This window comes from Lonchura striata, unplaced genomic scaffold (assembly GCF_046129695.1).
Source record: "Lonchura striata isolate bLonStr1 unplaced genomic scaffold, bLonStr1.mat Scaffold_157, whole genome shotgun sequence".
Taxonomy (NCBI): Eukaryota; Metazoa; Chordata; class Aves; order Passeriformes; family Estrildidae; genus Lonchura; species Lonchura striata.
In genome coordinates, this window is record NW_027461103.1 from 10,019 (window position 1) to 29,059 (window position 19,041).

Here is a 19,041-nt window from a genome sequence, read left to right on the forward strand (position 1 = left end):
GTCCTTGGTCACTCATGCAGAGCAAAACTAAGGACAAGAAAACAGAATGCAGAGGGACAAAGCAATATTGGGAGCCAGGAAAGAGTAACACAATGAAACTGTTCTCAGAAAATGTCGAGTTAATACGCCTAAGGAAGAATTATTTCAAAACTTTACAGCTTCACTGGTGATGTGGGAGATGCGAGAGAAAAGTAGAACTCATAAAAGGCCACAAATGAAACCTGCAACAGTAAGGCAGAATGCCAGATGAAAGAAAAATTGTGAATAGAGTATCTGTGCTGCATTTGTTAAAGTCATATCATGAGATACATGCAGAAATAACACCAGGTAGCACCACAGTAGCACAACCCACCTGCAACATCATATTTACTTTATGGCTGTAAGAGGATGCCAGAAATAACAAATATACCACACGAAAAAGGGAAGTTGACCAAGGTCTGCCTGACCAAGAACTCTAAGCTCTCTTCATTCCAGTGAATAACATTTTGGAAAGATGTTCTCATCCATTTTGGTGAAGTTAAAAAGGTCTTTAATAAAAGCTCTACCTTTTCCTTATGTGTTTGTTTTCCAGTTTTTAGTAATCTGCACGAGTTGGACTGACCTTGGCTGGATATCTGGTGCCCACCAAGATGCTTTATCATTCCCCCTTTCTCGGTGTGACAGTGGAGAAAAACAATGATTAAGGGCTGGTGGGCGAGGTAAGGACAAAAATATCCCTCACACATCACCAGCATGGACAAGATAGACAGCTCTGGGGAATTCATTTATTATCAAATAACAAAGGAGTAGGAAAACGAGAAATAATAACAAACTTAAACCAAACTTTTTCCTACCCTTCTTTCTTCCTGAGTTCAGCCTCACTCCCAGCTTATATAGCTCCTAAAGCTGAGCAGCACAGGGGACAGGAATAGGGGTTGTGGTCTTTGTTTTTTCTCCTGCTCCTTCCTTCTCAGGTACTTCCACTACTCCAGCGTGGGGTCGTACCCATGGGAGACAATCCTTCATGGATTTCTCCAGACTGAGCTCTTCTCATGGGCTGCAGCTCTTCACAAACTGCTTCAGCATGGGTCCCTTGCACAGGGTCAGTCCTGCAGGAGAAGGCTGCTCCAGCCTTGTTCCTCCAGAACAAGTCCTGCCAGAAGCCTTGTTCCACTTCAGCCTCCTCTCCAGATGGCAGCTATGGAGCTGCCCCAAGGGAGTTGGGGATCAACAATTTCTTCCACTCAGGTGTGGCCAGCAGTAGATTCATCCCAGAGCTGCCTGGAACTGTGCTGAGCATGAGGGAGCTTCTGGCATTTTCTCCCAGAAGCCACCCCTCAGAGCCCCTCTGCATCAAGGCCTTGCCACAAACACCCCATACACCTCTGGGGAATGGGACCTGGGTAACTCAGGGAGTGTGAATAATCTGTGTGGCACCCAAAACTATCTCCTCTGAGAGGTTTCTTGCCCAAACACTGATGGTTTTGATCAAGAGCAAATTAAAAATATCGAGGTTTCCTTATGGTGATGATAAGCCAAATTAAGAACTATCCAGAGCACGATCAAGAGACGTTGGATGAAAGAAGGAGCCAGCTTGAAAAGGCATAAAATTAAGGATGGGAAATATATGATTCAGGGATTGAGAGGAAGGTAACAGATAGCAGAAAGCCTGGGCTTGACACTTTAAGAGTCACCATTCTACCAACCCTTCCAGGCCAGTGTTTATTCCTCACAAACCAGACTGGGAAGGATGCAGGGCCCCACCCTGGCTGTGCAGCCCTGGCTCCCCAGGGTGTTGGTGGCTCCGTGGGCGTGAGGAGCAGCAGGAGGACACCCAGAGCTGGACCACCTCCCTCCCAGGGAGGGGAACCCAGAGCCAGGAGAGGGGATGTGTGATGGCAGCACACACGGTGTGGGGGTGGATCCACAGGAGTGTGTGAACACTGTGTGGGAGTGCGTACTCCCAGAAAAAAATATTTTGCAAATAAGTATTAAAGGGTTCTAGACATTTATAAGGTTTTATTAACAGCTGTTGAGTGTGCAGTAATGCCATTAGGTGTCATATTGCTGCTATTGATTATAAATGTATAGCTCTGGGATTGCCATCTCATTACTTGTTTTTTAAATAAAAACCCACAGAACAGTTTTAATCCTGACTTGAGTTAAAATATATAACCAGAGCAGTCTTTTCTTGTATAATTCCATAAGTCTCATATCATGTCTGCCTATGTGGCTGGAATGGTCACCAATTCCATCCTGGTAGCATTCCAGAAAGCTCAGTGAGGGATTCTTGTCACTTCTGATTTTATATGTACATTACTCCTGTCTCTGATTCCCCAAAATTAGTTTGAAGGATTTACCACTGAACTATTGCCTGCTGGGGAAAAATATTTAAAAAATCCATATTTTCTTTTTCTCCCAGTGCAGAAAGTGAGCTTGATCAGACTCTTCTACAGGCCAGAAGTGGCCCCATTCCTTCTGTGAGGATATATAATTCAACTTATTTACTAACTCTGATTTGTGATGTTTTTTATTACTTCACACTTGAGTGTGGACACAGACACAACGTATCAAGCTACAGCATGCTGGTAACTATGACACAAACCTGAATTTCACCATTGGAGTTACAAAATTAATTCCTTTTGACTTGGCAATCGATTCCTGCCCAGATGTTGGGTACCTCCATGTCTCTCTCTGGTTCTTTCACAGGGGTGACTAAGCTTGTGGCCATAACAGATCAGAAAATTATGGAATACCAGATTGTTTGGCTTGGAAGGCACCTTAATAATCACCCAGTCCCATCCCTCATCATGGGCAGGGACACCTTCCACCAGCCCAGGTTGCTCCAAGCCCCATCCAGTCTGGCTTGGACACCTCCAGGGATCCAGGGACAGCCACAGCTTCTCTGGGCATCCTGTGCCAGGGCTTCTCACTCTCCCAGGGAAGAATTGCTTCCTGATATCCCATCTAATCACACCACCTCTCAGAGTCCTGTGGTTCAAGAACAGGAGGTAAAAGTCAGAAAAAATTAATTATTTTCAGGAAAAAATAGAAGTAAAAAAAAATTAATTATCTGGACCAGGGAATTCTGTTGAACCATCATGGCCCTGAAGACAGAAATTACAGCATCCCCAGATACTTTTACCTCTGGAAGCTTCCAGAAATTTTTTGCATAAGCAATGGGCTGCATGGATGCTCCCTGGATTTTTTTTAATGTATCTAGATCTAAAGAAGAATAAAGCAATTAAATATAAAGTCACGGGCTCTTTAATTCAAATCAGCTCTGTCTAAATAATTTGTTGCTTTTTTGTTCATCATTAAGAAACAAATTACCGTTAAAAAACCCCACCAAACACACATCCAGAACTCCCATTAAAAACACACCTTGTAGGATGACTTTCTTTTGCCTAGATTCAGCTCCGTGTGTTCCACAGTCATTCATGTCTGTTTTCCATCATCTGAGCCCCTCGGAGATGTGGGTAAAAGCAGGACTTGGAGCTCACTGCCAGCTGCCTTTTTCAGAGCAGGGAGCACGGGAGGATGAACTCAAGTGCAAGAAGAGAGATTTGAGGGCCATTAGAAAGAGCCCGTTTGTTCCTCTGGGAACAGGTCTGCCTCTTCTAAACTTCTTCAGGGTGGGGATTGCTGTAATTTACCTGCAGAATGAAGGGAAAAGGGAAGGAGATAAAAAACTAAACCGAGCTTGCTTTAACACAGCGAGCAATCAGCAGATTTGCTTTTTGTTTCCTTGTTTTCCCATGAATTCTTTGATTACCAGGAGCAGGTCTTCTATGTTAATTTAAAATGGATAAATAACAGAGGTTATATATTCTGAATCTTTTTTTTTTTTTTTTTTTTTTTTTTTTGCTTCAGAAGTGGGTAAAGAGAGACCAGTTAATTACTTCAGTTGTTTTTTTAATGAAAATAGACTGTTTTTCAAATGAATCACATTAGTAAAGCAGAAGAAATGGTGATAGAAGATTGTTGGGATTTATTTATAATTAGGGCCACTGAGAATAATATTGTATTTATTACTGTGTTGAATTAATATTTCATATTTAGCTGCAGGTGTCCATTTCAGTGATTTATTCTTGTTCAACCATTGAAAAATATAAAAAGGAAATCTCTCCCTCTCACAGACACACCACAGCATTTTTTTCCAAAAATCTTTTTTCCTGCAGAACATGAAATTATGTACATGGATTTTCATAACCAATTAGACCAAAAACTATCCAAAGATATATTAAAAAAAAAGTATAATTTTTTAGACTTTTTTTGTTCAGAATCATTGTGAGATGCAGAGTTTCTCTCCAACCTGGGAATCCAAAGATGAAAATTAGGCAGGCAATTTTTAAAGGATAATTTAAAATTCAGTCGAGATTATCAAGCTCATGAAAGTCGATTTCAAGAGATTTTATGCTGTAAATAATACAGTAGTGTTTTGCCTTAAATTTGAGTGCCTTTGGCTGAAGAAATGCTTATCTCTGAGGCTTTTTCAGAGATCCTGGATCCTTGCATGACACAAGCAGGATTTAGGTAGTTGCTCTTTTCCTAAGCACATGGTTTTGGTGTCTCTTTCCCACTCTTGCTCTTGCCCTTTAGCTCTCAGTTTATCTTCACTTCTTCCTTCCTCCTCATGATACCCAGATCAGCCAACAGCAGATCACATACCTAGGAAAATACTTCTTATTTAAACCAATTAAAAATATACACAGTGTAGTCCTAAGTGGCACTTTTACACTTATGAATCATGGAATCATGGATCCCCAGACTCTTTTGGGTAGGAAAGGACCTCAAATCCCATCCAGTGCCACCCCTGCCATGGGCAGGGACACCTTCCATTATCCCAGATTGCTCCAAGCCCCATCCAGCCTGGCCTGGGACACTGCCAGGGATCCAGGGGCAGCCACAGCTGCTCTGGGCACCCTGTGCCAGGGCCTGCCCACCCTCCCAGGGAAAAATTCCTTCCAGTATCCCATCTAACCCTGCCATCCCTCAACCTAAAGCCACTTCCCTTTGTCCTGTCACTCTATGCCTTCTTGAAAAGTCTCTTAAAAATTTGCCTCTGAGTTGTCAGAATATCTCCTTCCTTCTCCACTGGGACTTGTCTGGTAGTCAATATTAAATTTTTTTGTGTGGTTCAGGAGGATAAATTCACAGCCTGAAGAAGTACTTTGGTGGTGTGGCTTGCTTTGTTTTAAAGAATAATAAGCAACTGTTATGTGAACTCTTTCTAGATAGCAAAGTATTTATTTTAGGGTGAATATTTACAAAGCTTTCAAACCCAGGAGTGTTCAGATGAAAGCTGATTTAAATTAAATTTTCTGTTTAAAATTTTGAGACTTGGTAATAAAGGCATTGGTAATATTCAAATCTAATAAATATACTACACTTACTTGAAGATAATAGTAATGTTTTTTACTTTGGTCCATAGTGCAAAAATGAGCTTGCAGCCACACAGGACTATGCAGAAACTGACTGAGATGGATGGATGGATGGATGGATGGATGGATGGATGGATGGATGGATGGACGGATGGATCCTAGAAGACCTCCAATAATTTTCTGAAAAGATACAAAACAGGATCTTTTTTTCCAGCCATAAAAATGATATTAACATTGGCTGTGGGGAAGCTTTTCTTTTTTTAATGAAGTTCACATTGTTTGTTTTTAAAGGCTGTGTCACTCCCTAATATGTCACCATTTGCCTTGCTCCTTTCTCATTCCAGATATCAAAAGACTTGAGTTAAATCTAAAATCTGGATTTAAACATGCAAGAATAACTTGTTTTCCATCTTTGTGTTAATGAAGCAGGCTAAACAGAAATTGAAAACCTAGAAAAGCTCCATGCATATGTAACCATTTGGATCTTAGTGCATTGTTTGATGTAGTTTTCCTCTTGTGCTCTATGTTTATTTTGTACACATAGGAAATATCACCCTAATTTAAATAGGTCCAAGAACTAGCAACATTTTGAAATGATAAAATATATGGATATCCTACTATAATGAGTTGTTAAAAACAAGCAGTGTGACCTCCAGATTTTGTTCTGAGAAAACATTGTGAAAATTTCCTTTTTCACTGAAAAAAAAAAACCCTAACCAAAAAAATATCACAGCTCTCTGCCACATTACAGCAGTATTGTGCTATTTTCATAAAATTGCATTTTCTAGTTTATTTTATAGTAATGGCTAATTTTTAAAATTCTTTGTGTCCTGGTTCTGGCCAGGACAAGGTTAATTTTTGCAGTAGCTGGGAGGCACATGGCCAGGACCCAGACATTCTATACCCACTCACACCATTGCTGGAGGTGCAGAGAGCAAGAAAATGGTCTTCAAGAATTGAAATTCTGCTTTTGCAATTGCTGTGTAAATCAGGATATATGGACTGATAAATCTGCACATTTTTATTCACTGAATTATTCTATGAATTACAATTCAGATCCTCAGCAGGCAAAAACTAAAACAGTTTCTGATCAGATCATCTTGAACTTCATATCTCATAGAAACATGAAATATGTCTGTTTTCTTATAAGGATTCAGTGTTGTCTATTCTCCTGAATAACTTTTTGTGATTGTTTAAAACCCTCACCAAATGCATTCATTTCAAGAGTTTAAAATAAAGGTAAATATTCAGCACTAAAATAGAACATTTCTGATGAAATTCAGATTACTGCGTCTTAAAGATTGAAAGTTTTCTACCATATGATAGGAATCTTAAGTCAGGAGGAACATGCAACAGTCTTCACTCATCTGTGTAAATGCACCCTATTAATAGCTGCAAAATGCTCTGTGTTATTCACACTTCTTTTCCTCTATGTGCTGTGCACCATAAATCAACTGGTTACTTGGTGTGCTAGCTCTATCCCACACTGGTACAAAACAGTTCTGCACACGCCTGCACCGTTTTCCTCAGTTAAGATCTGTGTTCAAATATTAAGACTGGCATGAAGACACGTTGAATGAGACTTTATGTGTGTGAAAACACCAGTTCCTCCTAGCAAGGACAAGATATACATGGACATCAGATGTTGGTGGCACCTAATTAGCAGGTTATCAAGATTAGCACATTCTATTAGACATTCTCAAGGCACTCAGACAGTGAAGGCCTTAAACATCTTAAAAGACAGGTTAGACTTGACTAAAATTGTATTGCTTTGGAAATGTTCTGCCAGCACAGCAGCACTTTTATTTAAGAAAACTTTAAGTTTTATGCAGGGTGATTTCAAAATATAATACAGCATTGGATTATTTACTTAATTTGAGATTAAATGAGGTCAGATGAGGACAGGACACGAATAGATTCTTGTATAATTTATGCAATTCCTTTTTTTTTCTGTAATCTCTGTCTGATCCCTTTATACAGAACAATATTCTTGCATTTTGCATCTTGCATCTTTACTAAGAAATAAACTCAGCTGATAGAAACTAGCATGATTTCCCTGCACTATGACAGCTCTGTGACATCTGATGGCCTGGTCTATGTTGGATGTAAAATGGATGAGGGTTTGGGGTATTTGATCCCATGTGGTCTCAGCAGGAACTCAGGCTGGCATGCATCCAGGGCCAGCATATGTGCAGGTGGGTGTGTGTGGGCTTAGAAATTAGTGTTTCCCAAGACTGGACAAATTTAACTCCCCTGCTTCAATTGCTGCTCTCAATAAAATTTAACTGATTGTCACTTAGTTACTTTTTTGAATAACAGGAGAATAACTGCAAGGTCATGCACTTGTGCCCTGGGGGTTGTGGATGCACCATCCCTGGAAGTGTCCAAGGCCAGGTTGGACAGACTTTGGAGCAACCTGGGTTGGTGGAAGATGTCCTGCCCATGGCAAGGGGTGGACCTGGATGAACTTTAAGGTCCTTTCCAACCCAAACCATTCTGTTTGATTCCTATATTCCTGATATATTCCTATGATTCCTGATAAAGCAATAGTTCTTTTCATAGAACAAATGGAATCACAGCTGCTCTATGTGTGGCTGTCACAAACCCTGAGTGAACAAAGCCACTCTTGTCACAAAGACCAAATATAGTATGAAACAATAAAGTCAGTCTCTTCTGAGGATATTTCCTTTTGTTCAGACGCCTCCATGTAACTTCCTAGCATGAAACAAAGAGTTGAATACTGAGATATTTTTATTGAAATTAAAAACCAAGGCAGTGGGAAAAGAAAACAACAAATTTTTGCTCATTTTTTCTTTAAACATTTCCCTTGATTGCCTAGGTCAGCTTAAGTCTTCCTCACTAATCAGCTGAGGAACTCTCAAAGTCTGTTGTCCCCTTGTGACATGACTCCATCAGCCAGAGGTGGGGCACATTCCTCCTGCACATGGTCCCCTCCAGAAAATCAGGATGCTCCTAAACTCTCAGTGCTTTCCCTAGATCTTAAGGGCTACAATAAGCAAATCAAGAAAGATGATGTCTGTCACTAAATTATGCAGAATGCAAAATCACAGGCCAATTTAATCTGCTTGCTCTACTGGCCAAATCTCCTTCTAGAAGCAAGACTGATTGAGTCATTAGCTCATGTTGCTCAGATCCTTGTTCTGTTGAATAATCAATATCTAAAAACATGGGGATTCCACAGTGATTTCTAATGTCTCTTGACATTTTATATTTAAAAAAAAAAAAAGGCTTTGGAAGGAATGTTTGCAGGTTACCTTCCTGGGTTTTTGCAGGGGGATTGATGTTTTATTTGCATGTGGTATATTACAAAGACATTTCAAAAAAAAATGAATAGTAAAGGAGAAGACATCTTCAGACATCTTTTCTTTGAATGTTTTGCTTGATCAGTCTTGTGGTTTTGGAAAGAGACAGCTCCCTCACTCTAAAGAAAGGAAGCTCCTTCCCCAGTCTGTCCTAAGTGGAATTGCACTTGGTGCTAAAATCTGTCAGTGACTTAGAGAACCGAGTGACAGGAGTAATTAGTGCCAGCAGGATGAAGCTTCCTAAGTGGAAAAATCGAGTAAAAGAGATCTGCATGAGAGCTCATTTCTTTCTTCAGAGGTGGAAATTGCTGAGGAAGGAAGACTGGGCTGCACTGCATGTTTGGCATTGAACTGCTCAGCCTACAGAGACCTCAAAATAATAAGGGAAGGACTAGTTCAGCCTGAAATATTTAATAGGACTGACTGAATTATTTTGTTCAGAATTATTTTATCACCAAATGGATTTAACTTTCCTTTTCTGCTGAACATATGAGACAGAATTGTTGGCATCCCTGTAGAAAACAGTCAGTGTACTTATAATTTTTCCACACCATGAAGCACTACTGCCCCAGTGTTTCCTTCTTGTCTCATAACCTTTGCAACTAAAAAGGAAAAATAATTTTTAAGCATTTGACCAGTGTTGTTGGAATGATCCTATACAAGTATATATGTGCAGTGTGTGACTGAAGAATCCCACAGGTCTCCTGTCAGGCACCATTTATTTGATTTGAAGGAGTTAACATCTAATTTCTTTAAATTGCTCTGAAAATCTAGTTTCCTAACTCCCTTTTCTCTTGAGTAAGGAGAAATCTTAAAAGAGTGGACAATTACACTATAATTATGTACTCAAAAAATTGCATAACTATATGAGCATATAATATGAGCATCTAATTTTAGTATATTAGAGACCTGGTAAAATTGAGGAAGCAATTTCAGAGTGGCTTTGCAGTGCCCATCTGCAATGGAAGAGTCCTTTAGAGGACATTATTTGGGATAGAAGGTCTTGGGGAAAGGAGACAGAAGGAGTGAAAAAAAAAGCCTCAGTGCACTGAGAGTCCATGTAACCCACTTTGTTTTGGAAGGGTGATGGGCTTTCTGCATCCTCATTTGTCCGTCCTTTGCATTAAAAACTTGAACTTTGAGATAAAGAATTTTTCAATTACTTAAGGCAAATCTCTCCAAGGTTACCTTTTACCAGTATTAGAATATTGAGGGTTACAGGTTAAAAGAGGACTATTTCACCCTTATGAATTTAATTACTTTTTTTCAAATTACTTTTTTCTAATTTCTTCTCCTTTGCTCACTAAAACAACGTGATGTTTTTGTTTTATTTTGAACTCAAAGGTGAGGTGGTTTTCTGAATTCCATCTTCCACTGATCCATTGGAAGCATGTAAGAGAAGTGTTTAACTACACAGCAGAGTGAAATCTTTCAACAACACATCTAATACAGACAGGTCTTTGAACATAGTTCAATTTGTCATTTTGGAAGGAAATTTTGGCTTTTTATTATTTCCTTGCTATTACCCATTAATAAACTGTATAATGCAATATTTTACATAGATAAAGGCTTAATATATTAAAATTAGGCAGTAGTTACTCATTTTTCCACCATTTAATAGATATCAGTGCTCTTTCCTAGGCAAAACCTAATTTAAAAACAGAGCCTGATCCTGTTCCATCTAAAATTGGGAGATTTTCAATTGCCTCTAGTGGGATTTGGATCAAAACTAAAAGAATAATTGCAGCATTGGTATACTTTTATTAACAAACCTAATCTTATTTTAAAAAACAAGTTTAGTGGATAAAGTAAGTGTAGTGTATTTATTATATTTTAATATTAGCAATGTTTTTATACAAACTTAACCAAAAAGTTTATTTAAATTAGCTGTCATCTAAATGGCTGGCTAGAGATTTGAAAATGTGCTAAATAATTATCATCATTTCTAAATTCTGCTTTTCCTCAGAAAGCTCCATCAGTGTTTGGGGAGCACTAGAAACCCATATGAAGTGCATTGTACTGAGCTGCACCACAAAAGTACCATGTCATCAGGGATTTGCACATAATTGTGCAGCAAATTCATTTATTTTCACTTGTCTGCAGGCACGTGCCTCACTTTTCCATAAACTTCATTCGTTTTCATGACACAGAGGTCTGATAAAACCTGATGGTCATTCTTACCTCTGTATTGATCAGTAATGCTACATCATTTTGAAACACTAACAATCAAGGGCCTTGCTGTGAGAGCTCATGAGTGTATTGAGTTAGAATGTTTCCCATTAATTTTTTTTTTTTCCAGTAATAACCTTGGTCCATTTGAGACATTGTTTAATAGCCCATAACTCCTGCTTTAATAGGAAACAATAATTGATTTCTACTTGTACTTGAATACTGTAGGCTGTAAATTTTAACACATTTAATACCCAGTTAACGATACACCTTTGGATATAGTAATGGCAGCAAAGTCTGGGCCTTCATTGTTTGCACATGCAAAAGATTTACAGGGTGTTTATTCAAATCATGTAGAGTACAAAGGAACTAATCATTTTCCTACAGGGAAAAAAAAAAAAAAAAAAAACAAAGACAAAAAAACCAAACAAAACCCAAGAATGCAGTATAGCCAACTGTACATCGTGATTTGCTAACAACATGTACATCACCAAGCACAAATGTGTAAATAATACATACCTGCAGGAGATCAAATGGCACAAATGGGATTCAGGAAATCATCTGCAAGGAACAAAACCAGCAAGATGCAAAATATGTTGACTGGCCAATAACATCATCCCTGTTTCTTTTGCAGAGCAAGGCAGGACGACCACGTACTATCACTCATTGTTTAACCAGTAACTGCTAAGCAAGAGCTAGCCCTTGGCTGTATTGATAATAATCATCCATCAACTAATATCCTCACTTTTGAAGTTGGTTTATCAATATTTTCAGCATTCCTGTCCCACTGATCTCTGATTCCCTAGGTGATGTACAGATATACATTAATGAACTCATACTTCATAAGTTACTCAAACTTCATAAGTTTGAGGTGAGAAGGGATCTTTCCAGGATGTTGGCCACCCCCTCTACTCAAGGTGCCCATCTGGAGCAGCTTGCTAAGGACAGAACATAGTTTCATTTTTCTTTTGCAACAAATTTATGTGCAAGCAAAACATGGGGAATTACATAGAAATTTCACTCTTTGTTTGCTTGGAACCTCTTGATTTTTTCTTGCATACTTCACTGCTTACAGCAGCAATTCACTGGGATGTGTAAGAAGCTGATACTCCAGATGATTTAAATGAGTGGAGAACTGACTCCTAATACATTGATTCTGTATTTTTCTGATGATTGACTAATGACATGTAAGTGTAAAAGTTCTCTTTCTTAGGGATCCAAATGATATTTGAATACTACAGAACTCAAGCTTCACTCTTTCTTAATTGAAAGAAAATGTACTGCAACATAATCTTGTAATTCTGCTTCCTCTGTGGCAGACAGAAGAGATTAAAAGTATGTGTACATATGCAGTGTTAATTTGCAAAGTCATCCTTTCCTTGGGAGACAGCCACTTGTGTGAATTTTCTGGTCTAAATACCTGACAGAAGACACAGTTTCTAACACCACTATTTTCTGAAAATTATTTGGTTTTTATTTTATTAATATCACTCTCAGGAACAAGGGGTAAGAAGGGAAAAAAAACCAAAAACAAACAGGGAGGGAGGGAAAAAAAAAAAAGAAAGAATGAACAAGCCTCCCTAAGAGTTTGCAATTTAGTAATCACATATATGGTCATAGAAATTACTGATTTCATGTGAATCTGCAGGTCAGTGCTTGCTTTTAAATAAGATTTGAGGAAGCACCAGGGCAGCAGGCAGAAGGGAAATGATCCACATTCTCTGTTAGTACTCCAGATCAAGAGGCTGAGATCAAGATACAACAGTCAATCCAGGGCTCTGGTGAGAGATGGGTGATGGAACACACAGAAGACATGGTTTAAGTGATTTTTCCTTAGATTTATGTATGTTTCAGATTTGGAAAGCAGCCACTTTTGATGTACATTGTCAGTCTGGATGCAATGCCAACAGAATGAAAGGCATGGTGGCTCTGCCACTAAACATTTTAGGTGAATGGAACAGGATGCAGTGGGGCAAGCAGAAACAGATGATAAATTTGTAATAAAACCAGCAACTAGTGCCTGTAGAACTCTCAAGAGTTCAACTTTGCATCCAATTCACATATACCTGAGTGAGTACTTTATCCAAGTTTAGGCAAGCCCGTGGCATTAGAGCTATATAAATAAATTTTTAGAGAAGTGGTGTCCATTGTTATGCAAGGTTTTTGGAACAGGCATTCTGTCTAGGTTTTGATAAGATTGTGCTCAAACCCCCAGAAAAATCCTGGGAAAATTAATATTTTAGTGGTTTTGTCATTATATTTGTTTTAAAATTGGGCTTTCTACTTTGTTTTTATGTATTATGGCACTGAATTATTAAATAGATGAAAAATTATGTGCTACACTAGGGTTTCAGATTTTATTGATTAGGGCATTTTACTCCTTAAAAAAGTTGATAGAATCTTTGATCTTTTTTTGTATTAAATAGGAACAAAAAATATTAACTGCATTTTATACACAAGCCCTACTTTGGGACAAGGATGCAGCATGATTTTTTTTTGAGATCTCTCCCTAGTTAATTTCATATCTCTTTTTCTTTCAGCCAAGTTTAATTACATCAGTTTTTCTGGACATCTATAAAATCAGATTTATAATTTGATTTTTTACTTGTGTTTTTCTGTTGAATTTAAATTGTGCTCTTTAATGATGCTTGACATACTGGTGCTGACAATGGCAGTTTAAAGAACCTGCAGCACATCTCCAGTCACAAGGTGCTTTTGCTGACATCACCTTGGAACATAGTATAATTGCAAAAATTTTTTAAGAATCACTCATTTACGTAACTGAGGAAACAAATAGCTGTAATCCTGAGTATCTGCTGTTTGTTTCACAGTTGTATTTTAGTTTTCTTCAGAAGTTTACAAGGGAGATATACATTATCTTTACACTAGGAGCTAATGTCTAAATAGGTTTTGTGTCACAAATGATGATTGCAACCCCTGAAGTCTAGAGAGATTTCTTGTTTGTAAAAAAATGCATACTAAACATTTATAGAGGTCCACCATCAAAACATATAATTTCCTCTCCTTCTGAGTATGATTTACCTTTATTTTTTTAACTAAACTGGAAAGCTAAAGCCATCCAAACAATAAGATGAGAACTGGTTTGGCCATGTTTCATTTCAAAATTGATACCATTCAATTAATATAATTTTTTATTTAAATTCTAAAATGTAAAAAAAAGTCATTATGGGATCTCAGATAGTTAAAGTTAAAATTAAGCAACAACAGCCAGAAATGTTTGGAGAAAAAAGGATTATGAAACATAATGAATGGACTGCGTGCTATGTGATGCAAAATCAACTTTATTAGATTAAATCTTCAAACTTGTTTTTTAAGATGTTCTGAGATAAGGCACAAATTATGATAATTAAAAGGGAAGGGGGGAATAGGAAAGGTAAGAAATTATAGATACTGAAAAAAATCATTCTATTGCTCACTGTTTCTCTCTGAAATAACACATAAATACTACATGGAATAAATCTGGACTCTGTTAAGAACACTGTATTTGACAACAAAGGCATTATTATGCCTTCAGAAAATCTGAAACACTTGATTCCCTGTACTCAGGGACCTCTCCTCTATGGACAGTTTTGATCTGCTTCTGAATTACTGTATGAAATAATTTCTTTTGGCCAAGAACAAACAAAGATGTTGCTCTAAAGTGGGTAGAATAATTTATTGGTTTTAACAGTACATTGTTTATTTGTTGGCTGGCCTGAAAACTGCAATGGAAAACCTGCAACATGGTAGTTGCAGACTTTGAAAGCTTTGCAGTTTTGAGTTGCAGGTTTGAAAGAGCCCTTTGTACACATTTCAGTCTAAATAAGAGGCAGGACAAAGTTCAGATGTGTTAGCAGTTTAGCTTTATATAGCTTAGTTTGTTTATTCACTCCTAGTAAGACAAAAAAAAGCAAAGGAAATTGAGTTCTGTAGAGACTTTTTTTGCCAACCGTTGTTACGATGACTTTTTTTTAGAGTGAAATAGGAAAATCTAGAGATAACACACACTGAACTATGGGGCAGACTTCATACTATTTACTATCTCTTGTTTTCAGTATCTTCCCCCAAAGGGAAGGTGGAAGAGGAATAATTCCAGTGATTTTGTAAGTCAAATTTCCTCTAATTATTTTTCAGGTCAAGGCCCTGAGCAACTTGCTTAATCAAAGACGTTGAACTGAATTATCTCCAAAAAAAGTTTCTTCCAATCTCACAAATTCCATGATTTTGTTTCTAAGAAAAGAATGAACAAAGTTGTAAACTGAGTGAGAGGAAGAAAAGAAACTGTTACATCTGGAACCAAAATGTGGTGTTAACAAAGGGCAGCTATACACCATTCCATCCTTTGAAAGTACCATACAATTAAAACAGAAGGGAAATCAAACAGGCTAAAAATCAGTTGGTTTTTATGCAGAATTAGCACTTAAGCCTCTGGACATTTTTCAGTTTGTTTGAACATGCTTGTTAATAGCTAATAGTGTTCCAAGCAAAAGTAATGCTTTTATAATATTTGCCTCTAAGTTTTCCTATTAACTTGGCACTCATTATTCTTTCTGTGAATAAATAGATTTACTACTCTAATTGTGTATTGCATGTGGGAGCTGTAAATAAGGTCCTCTATATGGAAACAGGAAATAGCTTTCCTGGAAGCTGTCCATGTTTGATTTGGTCTCTAGTTAGAGCTAACATTAATTCTTAAAGTACACACTGAGAGCAGATTTGTCCAAGGGATATTCTGAGGATGGTTAGGCTGATACCATAATACCAATGGCTGTGGCACAGAAACACCAAAAGTCTAAGGAAAGGTAAGTGCAGCTGCTTGTACTAAATAATCTGACCAACCTGAGAGGGTAGAGCTACCACCAGCTTCTCCAACACTTCAATACCTGGGAAACACATCATGTAATGACAAAAGGCTCTGATTCTTGTTATGATTTGGCTCTCTAGTAAATTAATCAGTTCAGCCATTGCTCTAAGGTGAAGTACTTGCAGATACTGGAGGAGCAAAACTGGACATGAGCTGGCAGTGTGAGTCTCCCAGCCCTGAACCCCCCACGCTGACCATGGGCAGCAGGGGAAGGGGATTCTGCTCCTCTGGCCCCTCAGGTGAGACCCCTCTGCAGAGCTGCTCCAGCTCTGCTTCAAGGAAGATATGGGTCTGCTGGAATGGGACTTAGAGGAGGGCTATGAACATCACCTAAGAGCTGGAACTGCTCTCTTAGAGGAAAGGGTGAGGTTGTTATCCTAAAGAACAGAAAACTCCAGGAAGCTTTATGGCAGCCCGTTTGATGTACAAAGGAGCCATGTAAGAAAGGTGCAGAGTAACATTTACCAAGGTCTGTAGGGACAGGACAAGCTTTAAACTGAAAGATGATGACTTTAGGTTGGACATAAGGAAGACAATCTCTATTATGAGGGTGAGGATGCCCTGGCACAGAGTGCCCAGATGTCATGGTTTGACACTGGCACAATGCCAGTGCCCCCATGAAAATGTGATCCCTACCTTGAATGCTGTGAAGTGGAATCTAGAATAGAGCAAAGCAGGCCCAAGCTTAATAACAGGAAAAAAACTTTATTAAACTACTACTACTAAAGAAAAGAGAAAACTAAAGAGGGGGGGAAAAAAACCACACAAAGATCAAATGAAAACCTTGCAAAACATTCCTCCCCCCACCACCCAACTCCAACAAACCACAGTGAGACACAATCTGGACCCCAATCAGGTTTCCACCCTCCAAGCAATCGATACTCAGTCCATCGAGGGAACAGAGTCTCTCCTGTGCCACAGACCCCCCCAAGAAACACAGCTCCACATCCTGTGTTTCCATGTCACACATGGCACCGCCCGGAGAAAAAGTTTGCCATGGTGACCCTTCTCCTTTCCATGCACAGTGCTCTCACCACCAATGCATGGATGGTCAGACTGCCTTTAGGATTTTTCCTTTCAAGGATGCCCTGCCAAGAGGGGAGAAAACAACAGTTCAGTTTTTCATTGTTTGGGACCACAGTCCCCCCCATTTTCCCCTGGGGCCGAGGGCTCAAGAACAGAGATCTTCTTCTCTTCTCTTCCCTTCCCAGGGCAAGGGGGCGCCACCACAAACCCCCTAACCTTTTCTCTGTTCACTCCACTTTTGTCTTTTTCTCAGCTGAAGCAGGTCTCTTGACTCACTGGCATCCTCCCAAAACACAGTCCCTCTTGACGGAGAAGATTTGGTTCAGGTTGTGGCTAACACGGAAAAGTCCAGCCAAAAGCCACTCCTTGTCCCCCTCCCATCCAGAATTCCTCCTTCCAACATCCCATCCCAGGGTCCAAGGTGTCCCTCTTCCTCTCTTTCAAACCGAGGAGGGGAAAGGAAAATTCACAAAGCTTTCATTTTCTCAAGAAAGGGTTAAAAGTCCGAACTCCCAGGATGGCTCGATGCCCGGACATCCAGCAACTCCCACACAACTGGGCACCTTGCAGCAGCTCCCCCCGCTCCTCCTTCCTTGCGGCTTTCCCTCTCGGGAGAGGAACTCTGGGGGGGGAAAATGGAGACATCCCAGATTTCTTCCACCCTTCCATCTGCAGGGGCCAGCCCGGTTCCAGTCCTTTCACCACCCTTGGGGCTTTCAGCCTACCTTTCTCAGGCCATGGGCTTCCCCTCCCCCACCCAGCTCGTGGCTGGGCGGGGGAAGGTCTGCACTGCACGCTGACCGGAACCAAAGAGAGCGAGTTCCCCTGGGAATTCTGCTTTCAACCCCTCTGTGTTCTCAGAGGCGTGTCTACTTTCAATTGGTCAATATCTAAATTGACCCCTTCCTTCCGGAAAAAATTATCTTTCCGTGTCAAACCACGACACCAGACAATCTGTGGCTGCCCCTGGATCCCTGGAAGAGTCCAAGGCCAGGTTGGATGGGGCTTGGAGCATCCTGGGCTAGTGGAAGTTGTCCCTGCCCATGGCAAGGAGATTAGAACCAGATAACCTTTAAAGGTCCATTTCAACTTGAAGTGCTCTGTGATTTGATGATTCTTGTTGCAAATGAACAGTGATAGTGCGAGGAAAAATAACTTCCACAAGAGTTTGTTTTCATATTTACAGTGACCAAAAATACGGCTTTAATCTTATGTTTCCAGACTATGGTCATTACTGAAGTAGAAGAAAAAGGGACTGAAAGAGAGGGAAGAGATAAATAAAAATCATACTTTATCTGTTGTTCAGGAGATAATGACTAGTAGATTAATAGTCCAAGAGACCAATCAGTCATAAATAGTTTTTGTGGAATTACAGAATATGCTGAGCTGGAAGGGAACCACAAGGATCATGCAGTTCAGCTCCTGGCCCTGCACAAGGCACCCCAATAATCCCATCCTGTGCATCCTTGAGAGCATTGTTGAAACCCCCCTGGAGCTGTGGCAGCCTTGGGGCCATGCCCATTCCCTGGGGAGCCTGGGCAGTGCTCAGCACCCTCTGCGGGAGGAACATTTTCCTGATATCCAGACTAAGCCTGCCCTGACCCAGCTCCAGACATTTCCTTGAGTCCCTGTCACAGAGAGCAGGGATCAGAGCTGCCCCTGCATTGCTCCTTGGGAGGATGTTGAGGATCTCAGCGAGGTCTCAGTCTGTGGATATTCTCAGTTCAGGCAGAGAGAAAACAGAGAGTTTCTAACCAGGCAGAAGCCTGGGAAACAGTTGAGAAAGAATGAAAAGAATTCTTTATCTCTCTTGTTGTTCGCATTGTTTATAGATAAGTTCTGCCACTGTGCATCATTCCCTGCACACCAATGATGTGTAATGTTTTACTTTAGGACCACTAGAATTGGTCTGGATGATTCTCTCTATAAAAGAGCAATGTATTTGAAATAAATCAGAGTTCTACTCTCAAGCCTTCTGAACAGGAGTTCTTTCATATCATCCTGCCCTCAACGGCATTATCAGTCTCCTCTGTGCAGCTGAACAAAGTGCCCTCAACTCTCCTCATACCTTCCAGACCTTCCCCCTCCTGTGGCCCATCTCTAACAGTTCAGCATAGTTTTGATATTGTGGCACCCAAAACTGCCCCCAGCACTCGTGGTGAGGCCACCCAGGAGCAGAGTGGGACAATCCCTGCCTGGCCTGGGCCTCGTGCCCCCAGGACAGGGATGTCCCTCCTGGCTGCCAGGGCTCTGCAGCCTCAGATCCAGCTGCCCATGGACCAGGAGCCCCAGGGCT

General features: G+C 39.9%; 2 long non-coding RNA genes across 2 annotated transcripts in view; both read right to left on the reverse strand.

Annotated features, from left to right (window-relative positions):
- Positions 1 to 2,491: 2,491 nt before the first annotated feature.
- Positions 2,492 to 19,041, reverse strand: part of LOC110478438 (uncharacterized) — a 72,411-nt gene continuing 55,861 nt past the window's right edge. The window contains exons 2-3 of the long non-coding RNA XR_004148596.2: positions 3,364 to 3,635; positions 2,492 to 2,970 (exon numbers count right to left, since the gene is read on the reverse strand). This is a non-coding gene — a long non-coding RNA (uncharacterized LOC110478438). The remainder of the gene's footprint in view (positions 2,971 to 3,363; positions 3,636 to 19,041) is intronic.
- LOC144248499 (uncharacterized) lies at positions 16,405 to 17,684 on the reverse strand. The gene is made up of 2 exons (XR_013341794.1): positions 17,471 to 17,684; positions 16,405 to 17,367 (listed from the first exon to the last, which is right to left on the reverse strand). It is a non-coding gene; the product is annotated as an uncharacterized LOC144248499 (long non-coding RNA).